Genomic DNA, 10,159 nt, shown 5'->3' with positions numbered 1-10,159 from the left:
AACTTGCTTCCAGGATGCAAGGGCGCAAATACCTTTTCAAGAAAGCATTAATAAGAACAGATAAACAAACAAACAAACAAACAACCCCCCCAAAAACCAATAAGGACAGATATGGATCTGAAAGTCACATTTTGCATAGTATCACTTTCTGCTGTGCAAGAGACAATGGTGGACACATGTGGTGTTGCAGATTAGGGCCCTGTGGACTTTTGAGCATTGTCTGTGCTCTGACAGGTGAGTTTGGTAACTGCAATTCAACTTTAAAGTTTTAAGGAATATATTTTTTTAGATTTTATACTAAAATTGACTTGTTCAAATGTGTTATCTCTCCATCCATCTGTCTGTCTACCTTTATGTATTATCCTTCTCACCTCTCAGCATAGTTGAGCTCCAAGTTTCTCCAGCCAAAATTTCTCCCTGTTTCTCACTATTTCATCATATTTCTCTACCCAATTCCCAAAGTCTGATTTACTAACTTTACCTTCCACATCTCTTCTCCTTTGTTTAATATTCCTTTCTTGTCTGTATCTTGATTTCCAAGTTTGCATTTAGATTCAAAGCTTTATATCTTGGATTTCTCTACTTAGATATTTAATTTTTTGACATTAACCATTCTATGATTTTACTCCATATAAATACTTGCTGTTTAAAAAAAATAGTTCTCAATATCAATTCAAATTGAATAGCCTTTCACAATAGGATCCAACAGTATTGAATCATCAACTCACATCCTGTAAACGACTTCTGTTAAAAATTCATGTAATTACCATGTTGCAACCAGGGAGGATGTCTAGAGGAAACTTGGGGGTAGCACAGGGCTGTGACCCCATTGGTTGACTGCAGGGAAGAAGGGGATTGATGAGGTGTTAGGTGCTGCCATGAGATGAGTGTGGTTTGTGAGCTATGAGCCCTCACTGTGGGCTGCATGCAGCACAGTAGGTTGGGGCATGCCACTGTGAGCAGGGATTCCCTCATCTAAGAGGTCATGGTGGCATTTGCCTCTGCAGGGCATTGTGAGCAGCAGCGATGTCACTTTGCTTTGCAGCCTGCTTCTCCTCCTGTTTCTTTCCAACCTGTTTGTCAGGCGGATTCTTCTGTTCTACATCAGTCCAAGCTGATTCCAGAACTGAGACCTCGGCAGGATGTTGTTACTCGTGTCTGGGAGCTCCACTCTCATTCCTCAGGGGTCTATGGTAAACACTGGGCACCATTTCTAAAATAAGAGGAATCTGGATGCTTCCTGGGTTTGTGTGTGTTCTCAGTTCTTGGAATGTTTTGTTCACTGCTCTCTGTCCTGCTAAACACACAGGATTATTTAAATGTGTATGTCTTGATGATATCACATGTGACCTATATGAACTGAGCCTGGTGGGCTCATGTTGCCTCAAGACTCTAGAAATGTCAGTGCCTGCTATTCAGTTGCTTCTCTGGCAAAGGAGTAATTATCTGCTGGACTATTGCATCCTAGCAAGCACTGCTCTATCCTAAATATCTGTGTGTAATGAAACATGCCGTGGACATTAACAGCAAGCACATTAGCATTACTACATTCATCACTATACTTGGAATAATCATTAAATATTTACTCAGCAATTGGAATATGTAGAAATCCTTACAATCTTTTCACTTCTAGTCCTGATGGAAAAAATATTGAATGTTTTCCATGTGTTTAATGACTAGGGATTCCCACATTTTAAATCCTCTTTTCTTTTCTCCAAATTTTAAAAGTCTGAGTCCTAATTTGGGCCAGCTTCTGGGACATCTCCTAAGTGATTTCTCTTTTCTAACTGAAGCAAAGAATCACAGGGAGGTAGAGATGACCCATCTCCTAGATTATTGTGTGAAATGCTTTAGAAAACTAGTTTAAAAGACATGATTTCTATTTACATATACAAAGAATATACATCTTTGCTAACCCCAGGACCTTAATAAGGTCCCCTAGGACCGTAGTGCTTTCTTCCACAACAACTTTAAAAGTTAGATTATTGCTCTTTGTTGCTTAGCACTGGGACGAAGTTAAGATGAGCTGTTTCAGGATGTGCTAGTTCACAGCCTGGACCCTTCACAGCAGGGATTCTCAACACACAGAAGGCAATTTTAAGAAGATTTATTTATTTATTATGTATACAGTGCTCTACCTGTACGTATGCCTACACACCAGAAGTGGCTACCAGATCTCATTGTAGATGGTTGTGAGCCACCATGTGTTTGCTGGGAATTGAACTCAGGACCTCTGGAAGAGCAGCCAGTGCTCTTAACCTCTGAGCTATCTCTCCAGCCCAAAAGACAATCTTTTAAGCTTTAATTGTTTATATGTCTCTTTATCCACCAGCCATTTAATGATTGGAATGTACTTACCTACAAGTATGTACAATGTTACGTGATAGAATCAGGACACTTTAGCAAACAGCTGCAAGTTCATCGTGAATGTGATTAAAGATCTCCAACACATTGTAAAAGAAAACACTTGCCAACACTTGCATGAAAAATGGAAAAGTAAAAATGTTATAAGCACGAGCAGGAGTAAAAGGTCTGAGTCATGATGCTGACAAAGCTGGAGACCGAAAACAAACAATGTTTTGTATTAGTTTTGCCTTTGTGTTTCTAAGATGAGGTCTTCCTATGTAACAGGGGCTGGCCTTCAGCATGAACGTTTCCTGACTCATTTCCCTAGTGTGGGGTCACAGGAGTGGATCATCCTGCTCCTCTCAAAGGTTTTTGTTTTGTTTGTTTGCTTGTTTGTTTTACTAGTTTCTTGTGTGTGGGTGTTTTGTCTGTTTGTGTGTCTTCTGAGCACTACATGTATGCCTGGTGCCTGAAGAGGCCAGAAGAAGCCATCAGATTCCCTAAAACTATAATTTCAGATGGTTGGGAGGCATAATGTGGGTGCTAGGAGAAACTCAGGTTCTGTGGGAGAGCAACGCGTGCTCTTAAGCATTGAGTTATCTCTCTAGCTCCTGTATCAAAGTTTTGATAAACTCTTGAAATTTTTATATATCTTTTTTTGATAATTTTTTTATTAATTTATTCTTGTTACATCTCAATGGTTAACCCATCCCTTGTATCCTCCCATTCCTCCCTCCCTCCCATTTTCCCCTTACTCCCCTCCCCTATGACTGTGACTGAGGGGGACTTCCTCCCCATTTATATGCTTATAGGGTATCAAGTCTTTTCTTGGTAGCCTGTTATCCTTCCTCTGAGTGCCACCAGGTAATGTATCTTATTGATGATTTAAAAAGGCAACCTTAGGCAAAGACACAGCCAGAGCTCTGTCCTGATACTTCAGCCAGAGAGGATGGGCAGCGATGCCTCAGCATTTCTGTTCTATTTCCCTATCTCCAGTAACTCATCTTCTTTGATCTTTCTGGAGCCAGGAGCCAGTCTTGTCTGGGTCAGAAGGAAAGTGGAGGACCCAAGACTCACAGAGCCTCTCAGCTATTCCCTGGCTTAGTCAGAGAGAGGCTTCAGCTTTAATGAATCTTTCCAAGGCACAGCTGAGGGGATGGAAGATCTTACCTACATACACTCACCTGGACCTTTGTGGTGCACAAAGGCTCTGAGGCATCTCTGGGAAGGTGACATTTACCAGGTCACATTTGTACTGTCTGGATCTGTGGGGCCCTTGGTGCCACCAGGTATTGCAGATGTCAAGTTTCATGTTGTCACAGTGTCAGGGGAAGCAAGGGCTCTGCAGGGCCTCAGTCCCTGAAGCACAGCTTCCCTCTCTCCCCACAGTTACTACATCTGTTTTGCTCAGAAGTTATTTCAAGCTTAATTAAGGTTTAATTATTTTGAGAGGAAGGATCTGAGGTGACAAAATGAACAAGTAAACAGGTTTATTCTGTGTAGAGAGCATTCTGCATCTCCAGACTGATTTTCACCTTTCTGAAGTGCCAAGTTGTGGTGGCCTGGGACCAGATTCTGACACACAGACTAAATCTCTTCCTTCTCTTTTTAAATCCCTCTTTAGGCAGGAGTAGAATAAATGATGCTCAGCACTGGGGATTCTGCTTCCTGAGCATGCTCCAAAGATAAGTTTCTAACCCCTTATTCTACTATGCCCATCAACTGTATGACAATAGGTCTTTGCCATAACGGATTCTCTCATCTCTGTACATTAAATGTCACATGGCCCTTGAAATATAAATGCGCCCTATAATGGCCTCATTCTGAAAGTATTCCTTACTTATAAAACTTTAAGGGCATCTGAAACTTTTGTGTGCCCAAGTGGTCCTTCCAGATACTTTTCATTCTAATTCTTAGGAGGATCTTCCTATCCCAGATGCAAAATGATGTAAATAAATGTGGTTTCAGGACTGAGATCAGAAACGATGGTGCCATCATTTTGTTCTTGAAGAGAAATCACCCCTGGTTTGCCTTGGGAGATGAGTTTGAGGTCACAGCTCTCGTTCTGCCCTGTGTGATGGTGTCTCCACACATGTGGGTGAAGCTGACACATGGCAGAAGATAAAAATACTCTATCTGTAAGTGAAAGGACACTTTTTCAAGAACACTAGATTTTCCATAACTGCCTATATTTGAGTGGGGAACCCAAGCACAGAGAAGCTAAGTTGTCCATTACATATGCCAGATGAAAATGTAAATATAAGAGTTGTTGGCCACATGGGCCCAATGGGAATCCCCAAAAAACCCAGGCTGTTGCCAAGATTATAGGTTTATCTCTACAAATGATAACAGGGACCATTTGCTGAAGACAACATGTACAGAACTCATTAAAATGGAGATGTTGAGTCGGTGCCAATATAGAGCCTTCATGACTATGTTTTAGTGTCTTTGGTGCAGGAATGTACTCTGCATGCTCTCAAAAGACAAACACAAACAAACACCAAGCCAGTAACAAACCCTTTATCTACAATGGTGTTCTACCTGCAAGATGTGCTAGGGCAATGGTGGCAGAAGTCTTTTGGAAAAAGCAATGAATAGCTGATTTGACTTAAGGCACCCATGAGATGAAACGCACACCCGACGCTGCCTGGGTGGCGAAGAACCTGAGACTAGATAGCCCAGGGACCTAGGGTAAAATTAAACAATACTGATCTACCCTGCTTACAAGATGTGCAGGGATAAAAATAGAATAGAGATTGAGGGAGTATCCAATCAATGCGTGACCCAACCTGAGACCCACCCCATGGGAGAGAGCCAACCCCTGACACTATTAATGGTACTATGCTATGCTTGCACACAGGAGCCTAGCATAGCTGTCCTCTGAGAGGCTCCACCCAGCAGCAGATTGAAACAGATGCTTACAGGCACAGCCAAACATTGGATGAAACATAAGGAGTCTTGTGGAAAAGTGGTGGGAAGGACAGAAGGACCTGGAGGGAACAGGCGCTCCACAAGAAAGACAACAGAGTCAACTAACCAGGGCCCAGAGGGGCTTGTGGAGACTGAAGCACCAACCAAGAACCGTGCATGGACTGGACCTAGGGCCCCTACACAAATGTAGCAGATAGGCAACTCAGGCTTTATGTGGGTCCCCTAGTAAGGGGAACGGGGCTTTCTCTGACATAGAATGTTGCAAGTTGATGTTGTGGGGTAGGTTGGTGGTGGGGGCTCCTCTGTTCTGAGGAGTAGTGGGGAGGGATAGGGAGAAGAGGGAGGGTGAAATTGAGAGGAGAGGAGGGAGGGAGCTGTAATCGGGATGTAAAGTGAATAAAATAAAACGGAACTTGAGAACTTGTTAGGGGGTTCTAGGGACTATTTGTATATCCTAACCAAAGACCAGTCCTCCTTTATTCAGGGAAGTTAGTCCTCTTTCATGGAATCCAGCTTCCAGAGGGATGAACCTGGTGTTGTGAGGTAGGAAGAGGACACTGCTTAGTCAGCAAGATCAGCTGAGTCAACCCCAACTATCTATGGGGTGACAGATGTCAAAAAAAAAAAAAAAGGGAGAAAAGCTCGGTGATGGTGATCCATGCCTTTAATCCTGGCACTAGGCAGGCCAAGGCAGGCAGATCTCTGAATTCATGGCTAGCCTGGACTACAGAGCTAGTTCTGGAACAGCCAGGACTGTTACACAGAGAAACCCTGTCTTAGAAGCAGGAGAATGAGAAGGAGAAGAAGGGAAAGAAAGAAAAGTAAAGAAAAGAAATGTGATAAAATGTCTCCTATTAATATTCTTCTATATTCATAGATTGGTGCCTTGTTCAGCAGAGAAGCTTCCTCCTGCAGCTGATGGGAAGAAAGCCAGACTTGGCAAAGAGAGTGAGTGACTTGGAACACTCCGCCTATAAATAGGATGTCTCTGTCACACCCATCCACCCTCAGAGCTCAGGGAACCCCAAGAAGAGGAGGCAGGAAGAGTGTAAGAGCCAGAGTGGATGGAGGACAACAAGGAAACAAGGCCCTCTCAATCAACACGAGCAAAGTGCACATGAACTCACAGAGACCGAGGCAGCAAGCACAGGGACAGTGAGTGTCTGCACCAGGTGTTTGTGTAGGATGCCTGAGTGTGTGAACGCATTGGTCTCTGATTCTTCTCCCTTAACTTGGGTTATTTTCCTTCTGTTTTTCTTGTTCAACTTTGATGTGAGAGTTCTTGTTTTGCCTTATTATATTAAGAAATTTAAATTTATTATAATTTATTCAGATTACATTCCAATTTTTATCCCCTTGCTTGTATCACCCAGTTACACCCTCCCTCTTCTGCCCTATTCCCCTCCCCTAGACCTCTGACAGAAGAGGACCTCCTCCCCCGTCATATGACCACAGCTTACCAGGTCATCCAGATAGCCAGCTTCCTCTTCCTCTGTGTGGCTGCTCGGCCTCCCCACCAGGGGGAACTGATCAAATCAGGGACACCAGAGTTCATGTCAGAGGCAGTCCCCACTCCTCCACAACTTTGGAAAGTGAGCTGTTCATTGGCTATACCTGAACCTCTCCTAGGTACTCAGCCCTTTGATTTGTCTCAAATTAATAGTCTCTGGGGCCTTTTTAAAAACATGTGTGTGTGTGTGTGTGTGTGTGTGTGTGTGTGTGTACAAGTGTGTGTGTTTTAATTATATAGATATAAGATGCTTAGATTATATAGTGTTACTTGTATGTATGTGAGTTCAATGCTGCTCATGTGGTAGAAAATATTTAATATTAATATGCTCTGAGAGATATATAACTGGGTGTACTTTTATTCCCAGAACTTGGGAGGCAGAGCCAGGCAAATCTCTGTGAGTTCAAGGCCAGACTGATCTACATAGTAGGTTCCAGAATAGCCAGAATTATATAGTAAGATCCTGTCACAAAAGTAAAACAAAATTAAATAAAAAATAAAAGTAAAGATACTCTGAGAAATATTGGCCTTTGGGATTAAAGCTGAGTTTCCTGTTTCTTCAAAATATGACAGGGTTTGTATCCTTTCCTCTAATATGTCCATTTAGTTATTTGCTAAATAAAATGAATCCACTGTGCCAAGGGATATAAAGGAAGGTTGTTGGAAAAATAAAAAAAAGAATCTATCCTTTAGGCTTTGTAGGCTCCTTGCTCAGTCTTATATTGCCTAGGACAGATAAATAAAACAATACAGACTTATTTTACAAAGCCTGGATTACCTTAATGATTTGATGTGATAGAACATTAGGGCCCAGCAAAATTATCCTGGAGAAGAGGAGAACTCAGTATTTCATTTGGTCCTTGAGTCTGGGCCCGTTGTCAGTCAGAGTAGTCTACCATAGCTACTCTGGCCATATACGGTAGCCCACAGGCAGGCACCTCAGGAGTCGAAATCTGGCTCCAAAAACCTGAAAGTTTCCTAGAGAGCTGTTGGTTCTGCTCTCAGCAAAGGAATCAGCCACAGGAGCAGCAACAGAGCAAATCAATTCAGAGACAAGAGGGAAGGCCAAACAAGCACAGGGCAGGATGGGCTTCCCTCACACACACTTTTTAATCTGGGATCTTACCATTAGAGGCCACCCACAGCCAGGGTGGGCCTCCTTATACCAATCACGACAGAACATTTCTTCAGGTGGGACTCCCTACTCAGGCGATTGTAATATGTGATTAGTTGCCTGCCATGGTGGTGCATGCCTTTAATCTAGGCACTCTGGGAGGCAGAGGCAAGAGGATCTCAGAGTTCACGGCCCACCAGGTCTACACAGCTAATTCTAGGACACACAGGGTATTGCATAGAAACCACCCCACCCTCCTTGCCCTAAAACTAACCTTAATAGTTATTTTTAATTTATATCATCAAAACATTGAGAACCTAGTTTGTCTTAAGAGATCCACAGCCTGGCCTATCTCTTGCTTTACTCTGGAGAGTTTCATCTCCTGGACCAGGGCAGGCGCACAGGCAGCCCTGGCTCCCCTCCAGGCACAGTGCTCAGCTGCAGAGAGAGCGGTTCAACCCCACTCCCTGAGAGATCTGGATTTTTTTTCTGTTGATCCTGGGGAAGAGATGAAGTAAGCTGACGGACAGCTTTGGTGAACAGCCCTCCATGGTCCTGCATCCCTTCAGGAGTGGCATGCACACAGCTCAGAGCAGGCACAAGGACTTCATGTCTAGGTACTTTCTGAATTCTGAATTCCAGATTCTTTTGTGCCCAAAGCTGTGGAGTTACCAAGGACCCCAAATGTTGTTTGCAAAGGCTGTGCCAACTGGCGTCCATCAAGCAGATCCCCTCTGTGTCCTCACTACTGCAGTCTTCTCGTCTGCAACTCAATAGGATGAATGCTCCAGGTATAGACCTGTTCAAACCACTGCCTGCTTTGAATGTAGCAGAGCAAGTTGCAATGTGTGAGAACATTAACAATCCAAAAGAAGAGGAGAAGGGAAGAACTTGCCATGAGGTCTGTGGTTTGAACTTTGTCTAAAGGGTAGTTCTAGGACTGATGGTGATAGCCTGGACCACACTGAGGAGGTGGTGCAGACAGAAGGACCCAATGCCATCCTTGTCAGATTATCTACAGCTTTTCAATAAATATCTGTTAGGATGTTTCTGAAAGAAAACCCTGTGGCTATGTCTTTAATCCTGTGCTACAAAATAATGATCTTATTAGAAAACACTAGAAGAATGACAACAATTTCTACATGCTTTTCTCAGTCTTAAAGGTAGAAGTGTCTACATGTCTCACAAATATTAGGCCAGCCCCTCTCCCTAAGGTTGATTTTAGTCTAGGTGGACATTAAAATTTGGCAAAGAATCATCGCTATTTCAAAAACTCCAAACCAGGACTGTTTCACATGTTCTTTTGGAGAGGTTCAACTTTTGAGCAGTGGAGGGGGGTAGCCTTGGTGCCCTGCCAGGTGCTCTTTGGTTCCTCTCAGTCACTGTTGGGTTGTTCCATTTCTTTCATGGAGCTGATGACAGCTTTGGTCAACCCTTTGGCACACCATGGCACATCACAGGGCACACAGAGCACTAACAGGAGCCTCCTTAGGAAGCCTGCAGGATGGGTAGCATGGATGATGTGGGGTCAAAGCTATATCTGGACCCTTGGTATGCTGCTGGGCTGGAGGCTGTAGAGTCCTCATGTCCCAATGTCCTGTTGCCATACAAGGACACACTGCATCAGCTTCAGCAAGCAGCTCCCCTGGGAGCCTTCAGGTCTGCTGCCCCTGTGTCCATAGCTGAACCCCATGTGCCTGAGCAGCATTCAGAGAATGGAGCCCTAATTTCTGAGTGCATGGCTGGCATAAGGGAGGCAAATGCCAAATGTTCTGTGTAAGCCCTAATGAGTGAACATAAGTGTAGGCTCAATTTTCTTAGCAAATATATTTTATTACAAAGTTATTAACTGAGAGTACATCACTTATAACCCAACTAGCCTAAACAATAGGAAAAGGAGATTAAAGAATACAATGACAAAACCATAAGGATATCAGTTCCGGGAAACAATTCTTATAGTGTAATCAGCAGAGTTTCTTCTGCTAGAACCTGGAGTAACCAGAACCTGGAACCTCAGCAGGAGCCCAGAGCCCTGAAGCCTTCTCTTGAGTGGTTCTCTCTAGGAGCTTCTCAAAGTGGAGGGATGAACAACCTAAACTATCCCAAGTCTCCAAAGGCCCCGCCTCTTGTTTTTGGCTCACATTTATACCCTCCTCTGAGAATTTGTTCAAAGAAGTTTTTCAGTTGGTTAACAACCAATATCCCTCACATGGTCGTTCGACTTCTACGGGGATAAACACCACCTGTTCTCTCAGAAG

The sequence above is a fragment of the Acomys minous genome (genome assembly GCF_964271855.1).
Source record: "Acomys minous genome assembly, chromosome: 9".
NCBI classification, from domain to species: domain Eukaryota; kingdom Metazoa; phylum Chordata; class Mammalia; order Rodentia; family Muridae; genus Acomys; species Acomys minous.
Note: the sequence above shows the minus strand (reverse complement) of the source record.